Below are 22,409 nucleotides of genomic sequence, written 5' to 3' on the forward strand. Positions count from 1 at the left end.
CTCGTCGTGCTTTGTGTGATCGTAATATATATTTTGATTGTAAAATGACAATCAAAATATATACGATCAAAAGTGCTGACTGAATCGATTTTTTTCTTCTTTTTAATTTTACACAAGTATAAGATTATAACGGTGATAGGTATTATACTTTATTATTCACGGTGGTTTATAGAGTTTTTTTATAAAATGAGAGCAACATTACGAAAAGTAGTGAAATATTTTATTACAAAACTTGTTTAATTATTATAACAACAATTTTCTATACAACAGCGATTAATATTAAAATCAGCTCAAAACAAAATCAATAGGCTATGAATTATAGAACAATGACATAAGTACTTGTGACAAATACGTGTATAATGTACATAAATATTAACGTACAGTATAAAGGACTGACCTTTTTGGAATGGAATTATATTTTGGTTTGGAATTATATAGATGGCTAAACTAGAAAAGTTCGCATGCGTCTAGTTACATCTGGGCATATATTACGGAACACATAAAATACTTCTAAATTTTTACCCATCAAGAAATCTATTACGTTTTATTTAGTAAGTTTTAGTATTTTAAGCACAATTTCTCGTAAAATTTGTGTAAAATCACCATCATCATCATGATCGCAGGCTGCCTTTGTCGCACCGAAGACGCTAACATGTCCTAGTTTTATAAATTTTTGGACTTTAACTAGGGTAGGGCATAGCAGGAAATCTTATGCTCAAAATATGGAGCCCGACAGCATAGTACCCACACAAAGAATCACACGTTGGCTTTTTGTTGTTTTTTTAATTAATTTCCCAAAGAAGTTTCACTTCTGACATGAGTACTTTGTACACACGCATTTTTTTTTGAAAAGAAAAGTACCGACGAGAGAGGAAAGAAAAGATGAGTGATAATATATTAGTCGAGCTTTCATAAACGAATTAAAAACTTTGTCCGCTTAAATGAGTTAAAGTTATCAAATCAACAATTTTTAAGTAACTATTTTTGGTATAATTAAATTTATGTCATTCAAAGTAAAAATAAGTATGAAATTGGGAAATTTTTATAACGTGTTATTTTAAAATAATTTATATGAATACCATAATTATTATAATCGTAATATATTTGTTATCTTTATTTATTATAAAGTAAATAACTTCAGTATTTTAATTAGGTATATTCAATTGACATTGTGTGCATTATTAATATGTTATGACCACAGAATTACGAATTTCCAGAGAGTAAATACCACAGACTAAATTTACCTTGAAAAGTAACATTTTATGAAAATTTAACAATACTTAAAATTATGCTAAAAAAATAATACGGAACTTAGTTTATCATAATTCGAAATAACACTCGCTTTTTAAAACAATATTAACTATGTACCCCCTTTTAAAACCTTTACTTTACGTACTTTTCAAACAGTTAAATGTACCTAGTGAACAATTATCTAAATAAGAACCTTATTTACGTTAAGTACTTCGTAAATAATTAAATTTTTAATAAAATATTCCGTAATTCACTTTCCAAAGATCTTGAAGGAAGGTCTAGTACCTAAAAGGTGTCAAGACATATCCTTCGTTTAATGAATGTACATTGCAAAAACTTATTTGTTTATTTATTTATTCTCTCTCTAAATAATTTCTAATTAAGGTAATTAAGAAAACGGCATCGAGATATTTCTTTAAAACAACAAAAGTCCACGACAATATGGTTCTCGGATGTATGAGATAAATAAAGTTTGATAATAAAAATTACGCAATTAATCTCATTGAATAAATTGCTGAGAGTAATTTTATTGTAAAAGGTTTTATTAGGCTGATATCTGTTATATGTTTATTATATAAATTAATAATATTTATAACTAAGATTGATAAATGAACCTCTGCTTTTATAAGCTTGGTGCGAGGTGCAGCGTTTTCGCCCGTGTAATTTTCGATACCCAGGCAAGATCGGAATAAAAAGTAATCTATATGTTATTCTAGACTTACATTTATTATCTTATATCATACCTTGCTGCTTGTGCTGTATGGCTACGGCACTTAAGAATTTAGCCACCCTCTCTCTTCTCGTGGGTGTCGTAAGAGGCGACTAAGGGATAACAAGGTTCCACAACCACCTTAGAACTTAAGAAGCCGACCGATGGCGGGATAACCATCCAACTGCTGGCTTTGAAATACACAGGCCGAAGACGGGCAGCAGCGTCTTCGGTGCGACAAAGCCAGTACTGTGGTCCCCAACCCGCCTGCCCAGCGTGGTGACTATGGGCAAAACACATAAGTTCACGTTATTTTTGGCGTAAACTTGTGTAGGCCTATGTCCAGCAGTGGACTGTATAGGCTGTAATGATTGTAATGATTGATCATACCTTCCTCGCAAACTTTTGCATTTATAATTTCAGTGGGAAATAAGATAAAATGCAACACAAATGCCCAACAAAGATCAATGTATAAAACACGGGATAGTTTCGCCGTGAAGTTTTCGTATACGAATATACCTCAAAGCTTTTCGATTCTGTAGCGGAATATAGTGGCTTTTGTAAGAAACTTTACAGCAATCATTTACTTTTCACGGTTTCCAACAGCCCCGTTGTGCTTATTTAACCTAGCGTCGATTTTACAGTTTTCCAATTTTTACACAGAGCCTCGAGTATTGACTTCTTTCATTACAATAAAATGTTGAATTTGAATTTTGAAATAAAAATTCTTTAGTCGAAACTATTTTAATATGGCGGATGACATTAGACATATATTTTTTTAATATTTTATTTTAAATATATTATATTTTTGTCTGATTTTTACTTTATATATATATTATTTAACTGAAGTAGGGCACAACAGGAATTTCCTGCTCAAAATATGGAGCAGCCCGACTGGGGAAGTACCTCGACCTTACAGAAGATCACAGCAAAATAATACTGTTTTCAAGCAGTATTGTATTCCTGTTGGTGAGTAAGGTGACCAGAGTTCCTGGGGGGATTGGGGATTGGGTCGGCAACGCGCTTGCGATGCTTCTGGTGTTGCAGGCGTCTATAAGCTACGGTAATCGCTTACCATCAGGTGAGCCGTACGCTTGTTTGCCGACCTAGTGACATAAAAAAAAATGTTTTAAACATGCTTTATATACGATCAAGGAGATGAATCTATTGAGTGGCGCAGTGATCATGTGGATTCGTTGATGTTAAATATAGGTCAAATAGATTAGATTCTCGTTTGAGTGGATTTTATTTCTCGCATCTTTTGAGTAGTGACAGTATTATACTTCGAGTTAAATTTGAAAAGTTTTAAAATAATATTAAAACACGATTTTTTCACTATACCTAATATCAAGGACCAAAATTCATTATAATAAAATAGTGTTTTGATGAATTATACTCAAATTATTATTATATATTTTTTTCATTTATATTTAACATTTTTACAAACTGAAAATAGATATAAATATTTTTGTATAGTTATTAATTTTTTTTAATATGTGTATGAATGTATATGTATGCATGTATTTGTGTATATTTGGTTTTCTTCCTGTTCTATTAATTTTAATTCTGTACACTCTTTCCGCTTTTTTCACATTATCTCCTCCAAACTGGTTGTCTGGAAGAGATCGCTGTTTAGCGATAAAACCGCCTGTTGTACATTTTTTTTTGTGAATCGTTTTGTAAATTGTAAACTTTTTTATGTGTACAATAAAGAGTAAATTAATTAATTAATTAAAAATACTTGCCATCACTTGATCGATAAATAGCGTGATGATTTAGCTTTATCTATATCAAAATTCTAAATCAATACTTGACCAGAGATGATAAAATATCTATTAGGAATATTAAAATGAAAAAGCCCAACGAATACCAACCCTTGTAACTTACGTGTTTAATTAAAAACGTCTTTACAAAACCTGATCTTTTAGAGTCGTTTGATATCTATGATTGTCATTACTTCGGATATCTATACAAATAAATAAAATTGGAATGTCTGTTTGTAATATTAAAATAACCGCTTTTTACTAAATGCATATGGATGTATACACGGTAAATATACCAAAATAACATTTTTTACAATTTTTGTCTGTCTGCCTGTTTGTCTGCCTGTTTGTTCTGGCTAATCTCTGAAACGGCTGGACCGATTTTGACGGGACTTTCACTGGCACATAGCTGATGTAGTAAGGAGTAACTTAGGCTACTTTTATTTAGAAATTTTTTCATTTTATAAGTCTGCGAACTGAACAATAACTTTTTTGTTAAATTCCACGCGGAATAAGTCGCGGAAACAGCTAGTTTTATATATATTTTGCTAACATTTCAAGTATCTATATAAAACGGTTCCAAAAATATTTGGCACATGAAAGGACGTCAGACATGTCAGTTCAGGAACTGTAATATGCCCCAAATACTAGATTTTTTTTTTTTTTTATATGTCACTAGGTCGGCAAACAAGCTTACGGCTCACCTGATGGTAAGCGATTACCGTAGGCTATAGACACCTGCAACACCAGAAGCATCGCAAGCGCGTTGCCGACCCAATCCCCAATCCCCCCAGGAGCTCTGATTCTAGATTTGATCGATGGCCTTTCAAAAAAATAACTTAATTATTGGTAGCTTTACAAAGTTTTATCTGCTAAAGAAATATTAATTTTAGTTGCAAAGACTTGTTTTACGTTGAATGCCACGAGTTCGATAATCGCTCGTGTTTAGATTCAAAATAAACTTTTCCTCGTGGTTTTCATTATTTTTCACAGAGGGCTTATGAATGATGTTGTAAGGTTTTCTTGTTTTATAACAGATATTGAATAATTGTGTTTGCTCGCAAACGAAAAAAAAAACGACTTCAATTACATCGACGAGTAATACAACGTAGATCGACGAAAAAATAGTCAAGTAACTACGCGTTATCAAAGATTACTCAAAAAGTAGTTATCAGATCTCAATAAAATTTATATGTGACCACAAAATTAAAAATTATTAAAATCGGTACACCCGGTAAAAAGTTATTGCGGATTTTCAAGAGTTTCCCTCGATTTCTCTGGGATCTCATCATCAGATCCTAGTTTTCTTATCATGGTACTACACTAGGGATATTATTTTTCCAACAAAAAAATAATTATCAAAATCGGCACACCCAGTAAAAAGTTATTGCGGATTTTCAAGAGTTTCCCTCGATTTCTTTGGGATCCCATCATCAGATCCTAGTTTCCTTATCATAGTACTAAACTACGGATATCTCCTTTCCAACAAAAAAACAATTATCAAAATCGGTACATCCAGTAGAAAGTTATGGGGTATAATACAACGTAGGTCGACGAAAAAAGCGTCAAGTAAAAACGCATTATTAGATATAACTCGAAAAGTAGTTGTTAGATCTCAAATAAATTTAAATGGGACCAATTGACATACACCACCTTTCGATTAAAAAAAACTCTCGAAATCGGTCCACACGGTCAAAAGTTCTGATGTAACATACATAAAAAAAATACAGTCGAATATAGAACCTCCTCCTTTTTGGAAGTCGGTTAAAAATAATAACTTATTCCTTTTTCAAAAGGCCAAGAATTATACGGATTATAACAATAATTATGCTTTATTTTGTTTCATCTTTGTCGAACAGTTTATTATACGCTTATAAGTGTGAGAATTTATATCATATACCTAGTAGTTCGACATATTTAGGCCGTTAGGCCCCCACGCATTTCACTTAATTAAAACAAATTTCTTTTCTTACACTATTATTCAAAATCAACACGTGAAACTCAAAAATCCGACATCTTGTTTCTATAAACTTTTAGTACAGAGTAAGATATTCATAGAGTAATAACATAGACTAAAAAACTAGTGACATAGAGAAACTAACTACACATTATTATTCTAACAATAAGTAACCAAGTCAGACGTTGTAAGCCTATGGATCTAGATCAACGTTAAATTTTTTACTCAGCAAGAAGACAAAGAGTGAACACTCAGTGAAAGTCTTCTGAAATTTATTCTATAAAAAATTAAAACAGGAGACAAACATTTACACGCAACATTAAATTTTTAAGCGTCTTCCACAATTTGAACTGCTTACGTAAAATCTTATCAACCTAACATTATTAATGTCTCTAATCCAAGAATCATCATTATCATCATCATTACAGCCTATACAGTCCACTGCTAAACATAGGCCTCCACAAGTTTACGCCAAAAATAACGTGAACTCATGTGTTTTGCCCATAGTCACCACGCTGGGCAGGCGGGTTGGTGACCGCAGGGTTGGCGGTCTAATCCAAGAATATTTCGATCAAACTTCTCTTACCATAGAATAATTGAAGTCACTTCAACACCACTTGGATGCAATTGCAAAAGCAATTATTTTTACTATACCGACTAAAGAAGTTGCAAAATAAATTATACAGAGAATATAAAATGCCGGCTGTTCGGAACTTATTAAAACTTTTCGTTGCCTAAGATTCGATTGCTACTTACTACTCTACTTCTTGTGGCTCACTTTACTTTTTGAATTATGGATATAAAATTAGTCGGTTGAAACGTGGTTCGAATACTTTTGACGCTTCTATTAGATATTCACATTTGTGTTATGTACACTTACTTTAAATGTAATACAGTAAAATGGTTTAATATTTATCATCTTACTAATAGTATTTATTGTAATTGTACGTGTCCCGTGTCGGACGCGCCTAAACGCCGGCTGTTGCGCGTTCGATTCCCGCTCGGAGTGAATATTTGTGTTTTTACAAATATTTATTTCCGGTCTAGTTGTTAGTCCTTGTGGGTCTTCCCAACGTGCCTCGGACAGTACGTTAAGCTGTCAGTCCCGGTTGTTATCGTGTACACCTGATAGCGATAGTTACTCGTGGTAAGGAGTATATCCGCCAACCTGCATTGGAGCATCTTGGTGGATTAAACTCTGATCTTTCTCCTACATGGGGAAAGAGGCCTATGATATAGGCACTGGAATATTACAGGCTGAAGCGTAACGTAGCATACACATATTATCATGAAAAAAAAAATGGTGGTGTTTAAAGTATGTAAAAGCAAATATCAACCAATAACAAGTATTAAAACATTTCAAATTTCTGCAATTTCAGTACCTAGCGCGATAACTGGAGGCCCGTTCCGTCCCTCCCAGATTAGTGCAATTCAGGTCCATAGCAAATACGCATGTCAGTAACAATCACGTTGATGAGATTAAGCTATGTCAGGTGGCTACGCACACTTAATGCAGTTAGCTTGAATTCTCTTGTAATTACGTTATAACATTCTTGATGATGATGCAAGGCAGAATCCAGATAAAATTTTGTGAAGACGGACGTGCTTATAGCTATTGATTACTATTTTACTTCAAGACTGGCTAAATACAATTATTGTGGTAAAACTTATGTATAATTAATATTACAACCGACTAAAATCGATTTGAAAATTATGTGATTGAAACCGGGCGTAATAGTGTAATGTAAATCCTTTAATGTTACCGTCATATTTTTCAACCATTTTCTTTACAATTTTTTAACAACGAAATGTCCCTCACGTTGTCAGAGTCATAAAAATTATGACTAATGTTTTACAACATGTTTCCTGAATGTGAAAAATAATTGTCATAGTTTAAAAAGTAATTAAAATCAATATAGAACTACAGTAATTGTCCAGACTACTTGGCAACACTGAAAATCGTACACATAATATACAAATTCGACCAATCAGCGGCTTTCGTGAAAACTGTCATGATAATATAGTTTTATAAGCGCAAAGATTTTATTATTTAAAAACCCCGTATCTACTAACAATAATTAACATAGAACTTTATGATTCCAAAAAACGAATTCTTCTTTGAAAGGATTTAATCCAAATTATAAAAAAAAAATCCTATCAAAATAGTAAAAATATATTGCTGAAAATTCTAAATGTTTACCCATGGCCATTGAATAAATCCACTAAACGCGTATATCACAGACTTCCAATGACAAAATGGACTTGGTAAATACGACAGCGGACCAAATTGAAATCGTACAGTAGTGGGAGCAACGACGTTTCGTTCCCCTGGGAATCTTCGCCTGACTAAAGCTCAGATAGGAAATTCGGACTATATGGTAGAATATATATCTAAATTTAAATTAAGAACTACAATGATATATTAAGAATAAAAGATTCATGATTAATAATGTAATGTTATTGTGTAATTTACTTAATAGTAAGATTCAGTAATAGAATACATTAAAATATAGTTGAAGTATTTAATTTTACATAGTATCTAATTTGCTAAATTGTCATACATATTCAACGTTCTGCAAATGAAAGCGTTTCTTCTTAAGTTATTACTTTAAAATCTTGATCTTTCCTTCTTATCCTTTTGATTTAAAAAAAATGTTTAAGGTGAACTATAATATATGTACAATTCATTTAAAAACTCACTAATCATGTAATGTGTAAATTTTCTAATATTCTAAAACCTTCTGCAAGTTACGTTTTTATTTGTTCATATTACATCTAAATTTATTTCCAAATATTCTGTTTTGCTTGTTCAACATTTAACAATACAATCGAGTTTGGTCGTACAAATATAGTTTTAAGCTTTTTGTTGTTAGTGCGGTCATGTATCTCGTTTTTATTGCCTAAATATTGAAAAGTGTAACGGCAGGTTTGCATTACACCTGGGATTTGTTTCGATTTTCAAATTTATGTTTTATCGTTTTTGCGATTTTAAATTTTTATCAACGCCATTTTTTTTTTAAACTTCAATCGTCACTAAAAAAACTTTTGAGTCTACAAGGCTAGTGGTTGACATGAGTACGTCTTTATTAACTTAAAATTTCTGTTATTAACAAATATACAATTTTAAAATATGTTATACTTTTAAATAAAATCGAATTTAAATTAAATTTAAACATGTTATATTTATAGCAAAACTAATGCGAATTTTTATAACAATATATATTTGATAGTAAAGTCATAGACAAAATTGAAATTTCACTATATTTGGCAAATAAAGCTGCAGCAAATAGATCAGAGCTAGTTTATATTTGAATTAAGTGGTGTAGTCCGTAATCGTCAACGTCTGTGTCACTCGACCAAACAGCGACACGCTACGACTACGCGAATAGATTAACAGCTTTACCGTCTTTAAAATAATTACACCTACGCCACAAGGTTGTGTTTTCAAACATACGAGTTACAGCCGTTTTAGAGTGAATAAACAAATTAAATATTCGCGTTCGCGTGGCAAATAGCTGTAATCGATTTCAAGCGATGCCAGCGAACTATTTCCTGTTTTTCTCTACAATTAATGACCGTTTTCTAGGTGGGCTAGCAATTAGACGAAATTTATGTGAACGTGTGGTCCTGAAGCTTTTAATTCGGGACACTTGATCTCGATTCGGAGGTGGTTAAATAGATTTAAATTATGTTTCGGTCGAAATTGAAAATTCAAAGTTTATTTCGAAGAGCTAAAAACCACTGCATTGCTAAGCATTGCCCGAATGATACGATAAGATATTTTGAGTGTTATTCTTATATTTTGATATAATTCCAAAACAAATGTTTTTTGAACTAAAATATGTAAATTCCGACCAAATGAAAATTTTGCCATGTAAGTCGACTTTGATTATCTAACCTTTATAGATAACACAAAAAAAAAATAAGACAATACAACCTTATTTAATCCTGTAAATAACAAGCCTGGTGTTAGTAAAATCGTTTACTCTAAGCACTAGAAAACTACCACTTATGTCTTTAGGGACATTTCATATTTCTAAATAATACAAAATTGTAACTTAAAATGTCTACGAGAGGTTTATTTACTGCGTTTAATTTTTCTTTACATTTTGCGACGTGCTGTCGTATTGGAAATATGAAACGTGATTAAAACTTAAAACAAACGAGTTAAAATGTAAGCCTCTAAGCTGACGAAGCCTCGGGCAGGGATGTAGGCGTTGCCGAACGAATTTTCTAACACAGTTTTATCAAAATACATTGAATTATTTCGTCGATGCAACTTCGGTATAAAACTGGCATCGGTTTATTAGTCCCACGCTTGTAATAAAAGAAGCCATTTCAACGCGGCAGGGCTACCGCTGATTTAATATTTTTAATACCACTTTTTTCAAATTTTTAATCGTAATATTCTTTTAAATTTTAACAGTTATTAAAAATTAAAATCAATGTATACAACTATTAAAGTAGCCTATAAGATTCTAATTTAGAAGTAATAATTTAAATGATAAATAAACGAAATTTATATAAAAAATCAATGTCAAAACCCAAACAAAATGCTGGAAACGTATACGTAGCATTAACGTTTGTTATTTTTGCGTTGAAAGTTAGAAGTTTACACCTTACAACAATGATAGCCCTGAAATAGCCTCAATATAAGCTTAGTCCGAATTAAAGCCGTATTTATAGCGGTCCACGCATCGATTCCCATGACGATAACGTGTAATTCGACTGTTTTGGTCAATAGTGTACAGTGGCCGTTAGTAACGAAATATGGGCAAGCCGGACAGCTCATCGAATGACCCTTTATTCGTAAAAAATATAGCCACGAAGGTAACAAATGTTTAGTGCGACTGTACTCCTTAATCTTCGAGCTAACTCCTAAAGCGAATATATCTCAATAAAGGGAGTTGCTTCGAATCGATGCGTATAGCAATGTTTATGATAAGAAGAAGAAGGTGTTTGAGGTAACTTAAGAAATAATACTATACGATATTTTTTCTTTTATTAAATTGTATAATACAGTTAATACTTTTTTTTAATCGTAAATAACGTTATCAGAAAAGACACACACACACACACTGCCTTTTTTTACCTGGGGAAAATCCATCATGGATACCCTCCGGCGCTGGGGCGCCAGAGGTTATGTAAGACTCCTACTGACTAAAAAAACTACCACGTGTGAGCAGTCGTCCGCCTGGGTGGCGCGAGATGGGGTCACGCTAGTATTTGCCACCTCGCCCCGGGCACAGGCTCAGCCTAGTCCAGGTTTTAATTTCTCTCGAAGTAAAAAATTGTACATTCACAAATTAATAACACTAATTGTATTCATTACTGTTTGTTCAATAAATATTTATTATAATTAATTATTAAAACATTTTAATTAACGGGTGCTCATTTATATTTTATATGTCTTTACTTGTGCAAAGTTGTTTTAGACCTAGATTACAGTGATAAATCACGTGAATGGATAGTCCAATTTTCAAGTGTTATATATACTAATATAATTTACTTTATTATGATGTTTTATTGTAGGTAATAAAATACAAAGACAAGAGACTTCGCTAACAGCCTCTATTAATCTAAAATATATTCTTATAATCAGACCATAATATTAACCTAACCTATTCAAATAAACGATCTATACCTTTTTTTAAATTATCTTTATATTATTATGTAATTTATTGTAAGATTTAATTAAACAAGTAATACAAATATTCATTTCTCGCTACTGAATCTAGATAACGTGATAACTTCGTAGCGATCCAGTGTAGTATATTCCTCTGTGGGCTCTTTTAATTACTGTCTGGGCCATGTATCATAAATTCTAATGGACTTCGCTCCGTACGTACTCCCGCAAATTGCATTTTAGAATATAAACCTAAACAACACATGACGCGATCGAAAATTTAAATTTTAAATGACATTAATATTAAAATCGTCGTTAGGGTATGTTTGATTGATGATTCTTTATAATTGGTTCAACACGTACATTATGAATATGTGATTGTGGATATCAAAAAAAAAAAACTATAAACCTATCCTGCCAGTATGTTAACGGAAAGAAGTTTTAAATCCAGCCAGAGCCAGATCCATAGACCAAATGCAACTTATTACTAAATATTAAAAATAGAGTCTGTATAAGTAATAGAAATGTAGCTGCAGACAAACACCAGTCTTCATAAATGGTATTTTTAGTTACAACGAATTTTAGGCTATCTATGACAACGATAGGGGGTGTCTAAAAAATAAAGCTTCGATTCTCTCAGCAGTCAAGAAACCTAAGTTACGAAATTAAAATTGAAAATATTTGTCTATAAGGGAAATAAGCAGGTCATAGTTGAAATATAAGGTATATTTCAATTGTTGCCGCTTTATTACGGCTTATTGTCGTAATCGAAAATTTTTTTACTTCATTCTTAATTTTTTAACAAAAACTTTAATTTTATCGACATACCATTGTTTGATATTCTGTTGAATTTTATTACATCTATAATTTAATACATTTTTTTTTTGGTTTCGCAGTCGAACCCATTTACTGGTGATATCCAGGACGCCCGGGTAGGCAGTCCTATACCGTATGTCGGCTTCAGCACTTCGGGGTGCAATACTGACGAAACCCCTGCGGGAGCCTCCAGTCGCTTTAATTGGGGGTCCCGGATCTGCAGGCAACAGGATCACTTCAGCGACAGGCTGGCCTCGGCGAAAAGGCCAGACTTCTCCTCTATGGGGACTGTCCCGCTCACCTCTGAACAATCCCAACGACGCTATGTCTAGCAGGACCGGGTTCCAATCCCGGCCCGACACGGGTACAGGGCCGTTACTGGAATTTGAAAATAATAAATTATAATATATGTAATGCAGCCTGCACTGAACCTTTATAGTAGAATGTCAATCCTACGTCAATTAAGGTTTCAAAAAAACAGCCCTCAAGCACAAACACCCAGATAAACCTGTGGGACTTGTACAAATATATAACATATAATAAATATAACCACATTATAATTATTGACGACACAAATTCAAAATAAAGCGATGCGGTGTCATCATACCAATATTATAAAAGGAAATATTAAATGTTTTGTTTGTAAAAGATCAATTCAAAAACTATTGGACCCATTACAATATTTCCTTCACCATAAAAAGAAAAGAAAACTACGTTACTTAGTGATATAGGCTATATTTTAATGAAAGAAAACGGAATCGACAAAATCTTATAATCCAGTCAGGTAAAGCAGGGCGGAACCTAGTAAATTATAATGGCATTGCGTCTTCTCGTAATTTTCCATTAAAATAACTTTATTGAATGTCATTCGTAATATTTAATACTTTCAAAAGTACTTTAACTCGAAATTCTACGAATAGTGTACGGAATTTACGTTCTGAAAACTCAAAGGTACTAAGATTTATCGCTTCAATGGAACAGATTCAAACGAATGTATGTATGAGTATTATGAAAACGTTTTAATGCTTCATATGTACAGTGTGTCATTCATGTGTACTACATAAATTTGTATTTTCATTTCACATTAATTTAATTATTATTTATTTTAACTCAAATACTAAGGATATTTGTGTTAATCAATTGCTTTTGAGTTTATTCAAACTTGTTAATATTTTATGTAACTTTGTACTTTGTATTTGCATATATGATTTACATATGATTACATATACATATATGATTTACATTGATAGCTACAACTTATACGAGTATTTGTAAAAAAATATTTTAGATTTTTTTCAAAGTATACTTTATTTTATATTTTCTAAGGCGTCAAACTAGGAAATATTTACACATTTTAAAATAATAGTCGCCTGTAATATCCCACTGCTGGGCATAGGCCTCTTTCCCCATGTAGAAGAAGAATCAGAGCTCAGCATATTACCTACTATGAGTAATTATCGCTATCAGGTGTACACGATAACAACCGGAACCGACAGCTTAACGTGCTCTCCGAGGCACGGTGGGGAGACCCACAAGGACTAACAACCAGACCGGAAATAAATATTTGTATAAATGCAAATATCCACTTCGAGCGGGAATTGAACCCGCGATAATTACTACGGTGTTTAGGCGCCGCCGACACGGCACACGCTCCATTACACCAGAGCGGTTATCAAAATTAACAACTACTAAAAATGTACATCATAAATTATTTGTGATTAGCGAATAAATTACACAAAACCACATGGTAAGATGTATATATAACACTTAATATTGTCATTTTTTTAAATTGATCCACCACGCTGCTTAACCTTGGATTACCAAATATATACTACCCACAATGAGTGACGAGCCCTACCAGATTGCTATAGTTACAACCGAGAACGATAAATTACTTTCCACGGGGGAAAACAAACAAGGACAGACAACGAGATCGGTAACATATGTATCTTTGTATCAATCACTTGTCGCTTGTTGCTTCAGTCTAACGTAGTCCACTGCTGAACGTAGGCCTCTCCAAGTTCGCGCCAAACTTCCAAGTTCTCTCCAGTTCTTATCCAGCTCTGGCCGGTGATCTTAGCTAAATTATCGCATCGGTTTAGCGGTTCGAAGGGAGGAAGCTAACAATACAAATATCATTCTAGAATTGTAATCAAACCCAAAATCGGCGGTGTTTAGGCTACGCGCAATACTGTATCAGAGCAGTTATCATTTCTGTTAAAAGAGTGATTATTATTTTTTATATTATTGTGCACGTGACTTCGTCCGCGTGGTTTTTCACAAAATAGTTATTATTCAGTTTGCAGAGTTATATTATTAAAAAAAATCTTTAATAAAAGTTGCCGAAGTTATTACAGCTATCTACCAGTAAAAATACCGTCAAAATCAGTCCAGCCGTTTAGCCAGACATAAGCCGGAATAAATAGGAAGACAGACAGACAATCAGACAAAAATATTAAAAATGGTTTTTTTTGGTATATGTACGGTGTATACACACATATGGGTTTATTAAAAGCGGTTTTTTTAATATTACAAACATACATCATTATCATCAACCCTTTAGCCTATCGCAGTCCACTGCTGGATATAGGCCTCCACAAGTTCGCGCCAAAAATAGCGTGAACTCGTGTATTGTGTGTTGCCCATAGTCAACACGCTGGGCAGGCGATCGGTGACCGCATTGCCTTTGTCGCACCGAAAACGCAAACAGACACTCCAATTTTGTTTATTTGTATGTATGTATCGATTTGATTTATTTTTACCATCGCTGTATTAGTACAATATATGAACAAAGAATATCAAATAAACTGGTAATGAACGTAATACGAGTATACAAACACAAAATAGACATCGGATGTCATCATTAACTATAATTATACGCGGTTATTAGTGAATATTTTCGTACGAACAATAATTAACAACGACTCTCATTATTTCATACTTTGGTAAGCTACACGCTTGAATGATTATGTTTAGTAACACGAGAATGTAATATGTTAATATTTAGAAGTTTGACGACTACATTGATGTAGCGCTGCAATAGCTATAAGTATATCGGTTGGAATATATATTTATGGATTTTTGTAATACATTGAATTACTTAATTATTTAATTAAATGTGTTTGCTGGTTTCTATGCTTTAAAAATTAAAGAAACCAGCCTAATTTTAAAACTAGGATCATTTGGTAAGGTTAGTTAATCAATAAATTGCGAAGGATCTACTTACAACTCTATATTGTAACAAGTGATAAAACGCATCTTAAATCTAAAAGGACTCGCAGAAAATCATTATGATCTAAATTAATGGCCTCAGACGTCCAATTGATTTACGCTAACAACATTCACAAATTCGATATAAAAACAACATCCACCATTAGGGAGCAAACTTCCACACTTACAGAGCCATAAACACACAAATCGAAACAATAACGGCCCCAGTCAGATTTATTTGGCGTTACATGGGGCCAAAAAAGAAAATTGGAAGGGTAGGGTCGCGAAATATTTCAATATGCCATTCACATTTTTACGATCGTCATGTGTGGTGCCTTACGATTGCGCAGAACCACAATATCGGCCTATCCTCTCTAAGTTTTTCTTGGTTCCTTTTTAGTAGTTTATCGGCAGATTGAATAGGTGTTGTTCGAGAAAATTCTTTGATAAAGCGTGAATAGATTTTTTTCCTTTCCCATTCTTGTGGTAAACAAAATTGATTCCTTTAATACGACCAATTGTCCAATTGTTACGTGATAAAAGTTGTCGTTGTATCGTTGTATTTTTATAATATAAAGGCTGTATAGAAGAAGATTTTCTACATGGTTGTAGTCGCCCCTATCTTGCCCTCACTCAAATTTTACCTTCCCACTGGTCCCGTGTCTACTAGCATTATATAAACATACATGTACGAAATAAATTATGTGCATATCATTCTGTAACACTACAATATAGCATTACTTTTTTAACACTTAGTACCGTTAGAGTTAGAATTTTAAAAATCTTACAAACAACAAAATATTTCCCATAAACGTTTCGGTATGTCGACACAATTTTCTCAGAGTGTACGAAACGTTACTTCTTTGTCACTGCAAAGTTTACAACGGCTATAAAGCATGAACTAATTTGTCAAAGTTTCCAGTTGCAACGCCGAGACGATGAAACACTCTGAGAAAGGACGCTATATTGGGTAGCTCATTACATCTTTAATTATAAACAACTATTACATAGCTTAGCCTTCAGCTTTAGCTTTAGTGGGTACGGCTCATTAATATCTTTAGCATTAGAATTACGGTTTAAAATGATATTGTAATAGTATATACAATAATATATCATATTCCCTATCTTCTATAGTATATCCTAGTCTTCAGCATAAATTTTAATTAAATTATTACTATTTTTTTATTATCATAATATAATATTTAAACGTACTTCAGGAATTCTACTTTTACTTCTCTTTTATACTAAGCATGTGCATCCTCGTGAGTCTCTTCTAAATATTTTCAGTTCTTATAATATTTTTAAAACAGTAAACTTAAACACTATTAGTTAATAGTTTAGTATTTCATTGCTAGTGTTGTTCTACGTTTTATCTGATTCTTTTCATATTGTGTAATGTCATTCTGCAAAAGAAATCGCATATTAACAACCTAGAGTGTGATAGTCTCGGTAATTATAGACGTATAATTAATACATTTAATCTTGGAGAACATTTTATTCAAGATTGAGTGGTTTAGGTAGTATTGGTTCATCTTAAAGGAATTTTTTTCCCAAATATCATGCGTAATTTTTTTTTTCTTGCAAGTAGAATACCAGACGTGGTTGCTATAAACCTGCTGTATGCCATCATTTACCCTTTTTTAATTTCTGTAATTGTGAAAATCTTTTAAAATAGTTAAAAAATAACGATTTAATTTCTATTAATACTCATTAATATTATCATAAACGGGAAAATCGCATCTCTGCTGTTAAGCGATAGTGTGAAATAGCAAATTGTGCAAAGTTGTGCAATTGAAACTCCGATATTATAATCTCAGTTGCACTTGTGGCTGTTTTTGCCGCACCCCGACCATTAAACGTTTATATCTCCGCAGAACAGTCGTCGGCTTTTCGGTACAAGAAACATTGATTTCATATCAGGAAGTGAATTGCTTGTACTCTATTACTTTGTCATAAGGTCGAATCTGAAACTTAATTTTGGGTCGGTTACGTCCTTTTGTAAATGTTAATATAACAGATTCTCTCTGTAATTACGATAAGTATGTTTTGATACTTCGATTGTTAGCGTTGGAGATATCGAATGCTTTATTTTTAATAAAGCTTTACTTAATATTTGCTGAATGTTAATTTATATTTATACTAAACGATTATCGTACATAATATATACTATATATAGTTATGTTAAATGTTTAGTAAGTGTTTTGACGTTGGACCAGTAGTAATAAATTGCTAAAAATAAATACCTAAATCTTGTATTACTTTAACAACGCGTTAGCGCAACGGTCACAGCACAGGCTTTAGCTATTGCGCTGGGGGTAGCGTGTTCGATCATGACATATACCTATTTGTATTGTCCATGCTGATGTTTGCCGTGATCTGGACGTTTATGTTTGTGTGTTGTGTGTATTTCCGGACCCTCGACACAGGAGTCAATCCTACTGGGTGCTGTTGAGGGTGATGCATTTGGATGTTAATGGCAATTGATTCTACTTATGAAAATCTAATAAAAAAAATGACGATGAAAACACCAGTTACCACTACAAATTAATCGGATATTAATATACTTTTAATGAATATTACGAGATAACAGACACGGATAAAATTAAATTAGAATCTTTAAAATATCACTGTATTACTTTTTCCAGCATCTATATAAATAAATAAAATCGGAGTGTCTGTTTGTAATATTAAAATAATCGCTTTTTACTAAATGCATATGGATGTATACACGGTACAAATACCAAAATAACATTTTTTTTTACAATTTTTGGTCTATCTGTCTGTCCGGATTGTTCCGGCATATCTCTAAAACGGCTGGACCGAAGTTAACTGGATTTTCACTGGCAGATACCTGATGTAATAAGGAGTAACTTAAGCTACGTTTATTTTAGATTTTTTTATTACTATGCAAAACGAACAATAACCTGTAAATTTCCACACAGACAAAGTCGCGGGCACAGAAATTGTATAATAAAAATCATTTACCAATATTATTTTTTTATCAAACTGACGTAAGGCAATTATCGTCAGAAAAAAATGTTTTATAAATGTCACATAGGAAACCACAACACTTCTAAGAATTTGAAATGATTCTGCTAATTGACATGATTGAAACTTACTTGACATGATTGAAACGTTGAGCACTAAGTAAACGTCAACTTCAGAAACTTGAATTAATATTCAGAGACTTGAGTGAGTATATAGCAAATATAATATAAAAGTTCCACAATTTCAGCTTAAAGCGCTGTCTCCGAAATATTGTACAACAGAGTTATTTTGTTTGAGTTCTTAAACAACTCTCTTTTTGCTAAAAATGATAAAATATAAATGTAAGTTTAGAGGGCGTGATATTTTATTCCTTATTTTTTACATCTACCTTTAATAACCGACGAAAAAACGAAAAAGGTTCTCAAGTCGACGCGTATATTTTTTTTTATGTATGACCACGCATAACTTTTTACAGAGTAGTCCGATTTTGATAATTGTTTTTTTTTTTGATTCTTCTAAATATCTTTTTATCATTCAAGCAGGATTTTTTTGTAGGCCTACCCACGTTGGTATATAAAGCCTGTTTTTTTTAAGTATTTATATTATACAACAAATAATAGTTAAAGAAGTATTATATGAAAGTTAGTAGCTTAAGTATGGTGGGTAGATATTTTAAAAGTATTCAAAAATTAAGCATGTAGTAATTAGAGGATTATAGCCACAAAGATATATGAAAAAAAACTTTTTAACAAAAAATTAAGCCGCCGAAAGAACTAAAAACCAAAAAATAATAAACCTTTTTTAATTAACCTTAATAACTAAGTTCTTTAAATAATGTAAGTATAGCTAAGAAATATTGAGTCGGCGCCTATTCTCATTTCTAATTTTCACTGTATACAAATATCTCGAGAGTGTAGTATGCAAACCAAAAATTAAAAATAACTGTGTTGCGTTGCAAACAAAAAAATCGATCAAAAAAAAATTAATAAAAAAGAAAATTGCAATACTAGTATTAGTCAAATTATATCTTGGACTGTGAGTCACAAATCTAACTGCATTACGATTGCAGGAACAAAGAAAAAAGTATACAAAAGAAAAAAAAAAGATTACAGTTCGATTATGTTGAAAAAATGTACAAAAAACAAGTAAGTAAATTTTTGCTTTTTCGTAAGAAAATTCACGAGAAATATTCCTTCAGAAATTCTAGATCTGTTGTTCCCTTAGTCGAATATAAATATACAACATTCACCTTTCTGAATTCTATCTATCATATTGTCGAGTACACAAAACACGTTCGACGTAAAACGAAACTAAAGACATCAATCATAATATTGTGATGGACTGACATGAAAATATTTTCTTTCTTACATATCCAATTTCCGAAGAAAAACAAAAATAATCGCTTCATAAATATGTATACATACATGAACTCGGTGAATTCGGGATGCTTCAATATATTATGAAGTTCAATAGTATGGATGCAAGGATAGCTGATAACTCTAGCCAATAAAATTGCAGGCTTAGCTTATTTATTTGGTAATCTTAATATGAAAGTCTAGGAATAAAAATTGTGCAAGGAAGATGTTACAAAATTTCCTGCTTATTAAAGCAAATAATTACGACGAATACTATTAATTTTAGAAGGAATTTATATATTTGAAGTAACAAAGGTTGCGTCAAAAATCCATTTCGTTAGAGAATAGTACAAAACATTACTGTATCGACCTGTAACTTTCCAATTTGTCCCACTTATGGAAATTTTTTCCTATAAAGTGGAAGAGTTGGAGCTTATAAAGAGGGCTAAATTATCGTAGGACTCAACAAATAAAACACTATCTAACTTTGATTCCTTAATTATCATAATTATTTCTTGACAAGTATGTGTACGCCCAAATTTAATTATGTACGTATTCCGTATTATGTATCAAAAATTACTTTTTAATTATTAAGTTGTGTATTTTGTTTGTCTGTTTTATGTAGAGTTCGTTAAATATTCACTATGTATCTGTCACGTCTGCTGTCAGATGTCGACAGCGGGTGAGATAATGAACTCTGAAATTCGATATAAGACTAACCGTCCATAAAGTATGTGTTTGATCGTAGTCACGATATCACAATTTGTGTTTCTATTTATTCCATAAAATATAGAGATGTTTTAATAATATAAAAACCTCAACCGTGTTTACACTATTAAATGAAATACATTAAAATTACTTAAATATTAAAAAAAAAGTTCTAATGCCAACTTTGTTTAAGAATAGGTATACTAAATTGTTTTAATTTATCTTTTCTAACTTATGTAACTGTTTTAGGGCTCACCGATGTGGGATAAAGAAGTGGTTATTATTATTTTCATGTTTTTATTTTGTCATGTCAGTTTTGACTGATTTTTTGATAAAAAAAAAAACTGACTTCAATTAAATTCATTAATTTCTTCATTCATTCATTCATTCACACAACGTGAATGAAAAAATAATCAAGTAAATACGCATTATCAAAGATTACCCAAAAAATGCTTATCCGTTTTTTAAGTCGGTTAAAAAGAATAACGACCGCTCTGGTAAATGTACCATGTCGGCGACGCCTACACGCCGATGGTCGCGCGTTCGATTCTCGAACGGAGTGGATATTTGTGGAAAGAGGCCTATGCCCAGTAGTGGGATATTACAGGCCGAAGCGCGTAAAAATGTTTGTATTTGTTGTTTTATTGATTTTATTACTTATAAATTCAATTTTTTTATTTTTGTTACCAAACTTTTCTTTTATTATCTTATTCAGATTTTGATTTTCTACATAATTTTTAAAAAAATACGAATATACATAAATAATCATAAAATTCAGAAATCGATCCAGCCGCAAAGTAATTATTTTTTAATTTGAAGGTCAACTACTTACATCTTTATTGCAAAGGTATGTTTGTGATAAGAAAAAAAAATGAATATCTTTATATTATTATATTTCAAATCCCAAGTCAGTTTTGAATTTATACGATTCTGTTAAAAATAATTTTTTCTAGTTATCAAGCTCTCAAAGTTATAACTTTCAAAATTAAATTTGAATTTAACATTAGCGATCCGTGTGCAAGTCTACTGTAGTTTAAATTTTTATAGTTTGAGTTACCCTTTTTTTATTCTTGTTTTTCAAATGTGATTATAAAATTGAAACTTTATCATAAATAATGTACAATAAATAAATTTTAAAATACAGCAAATACATATTCAAATTTTCAACACAGTGTATATAAGTTACAAGATATGTTAAAATATAAAAAAATGCGTTTTTTGATTCACATTAAATAACAATAATCGTATTAAGCCGTTTAACAGTTTTTAATCATTTTTAATAAATTAATTTACGAATATTAAAAAAAATCACAATTTCATTCAGTTCATTAGACCTTTTTACTGTTTCTAAAATAATAAAGACGTCTCATTGTTATACTTAAAGAGGCATAAGTTACGTAAAGTGTTGTCACAAATAACAAAACTCACAATAATTGGTATTTCACTCGTGTTGGCATAGCATCCACGCATGTTTATTAGTCAGATATAGATCGGAATTACTCGCGAGAGCTATGTAATACGGTGACACGATCCAAACTGTTCCAGCGGATATGATAAAATCGTGTAACGTGCAATTAGTGCACGCATGACCCAGCCATTAGAAGTTAAAACAAGCTGTAAACTGAAACGCTAGACCGAAATATACGCGTTCAAAACACGATCTAATAAAATAGCAAAACGTATTATCCGTCCAAACATAATGTTCCATTATATAGTTTGAGCTTAATTACTCGACTACAATGTAATAAAAAAATTGTAATACTTTCTTTGCATGCTACTTTTTTAACCGACTTCCAAAAAAGGAGGAGGTTCTCAATTCGACTGTATTTATTTTTTTTTTTTTTTTTTTTTTTTTTTTTTTTTTTTTTTTATGTATGTTACATCAGAACTTTTGACCGGGTAGACCGATTTCGACAAATTTTGTTTTAATCGAAAGGTTTTGTGTGCCAATTGGTCCCATTTAAATTTATTTGAGATCTAACAACTACTTTTCGAGTTATATCTAATAATGCGTTTTTACTTGACG

Source organism: Melitaea cinxia, chromosome 4 (assembly GCF_905220565.1).
Source record: "Melitaea cinxia chromosome 4, ilMelCinx1.1, whole genome shotgun sequence".
In the NCBI taxonomy this organism is placed as follows: domain Eukaryota; kingdom Metazoa; phylum Arthropoda; class Insecta; order Lepidoptera; family Nymphalidae; genus Melitaea; species Melitaea cinxia.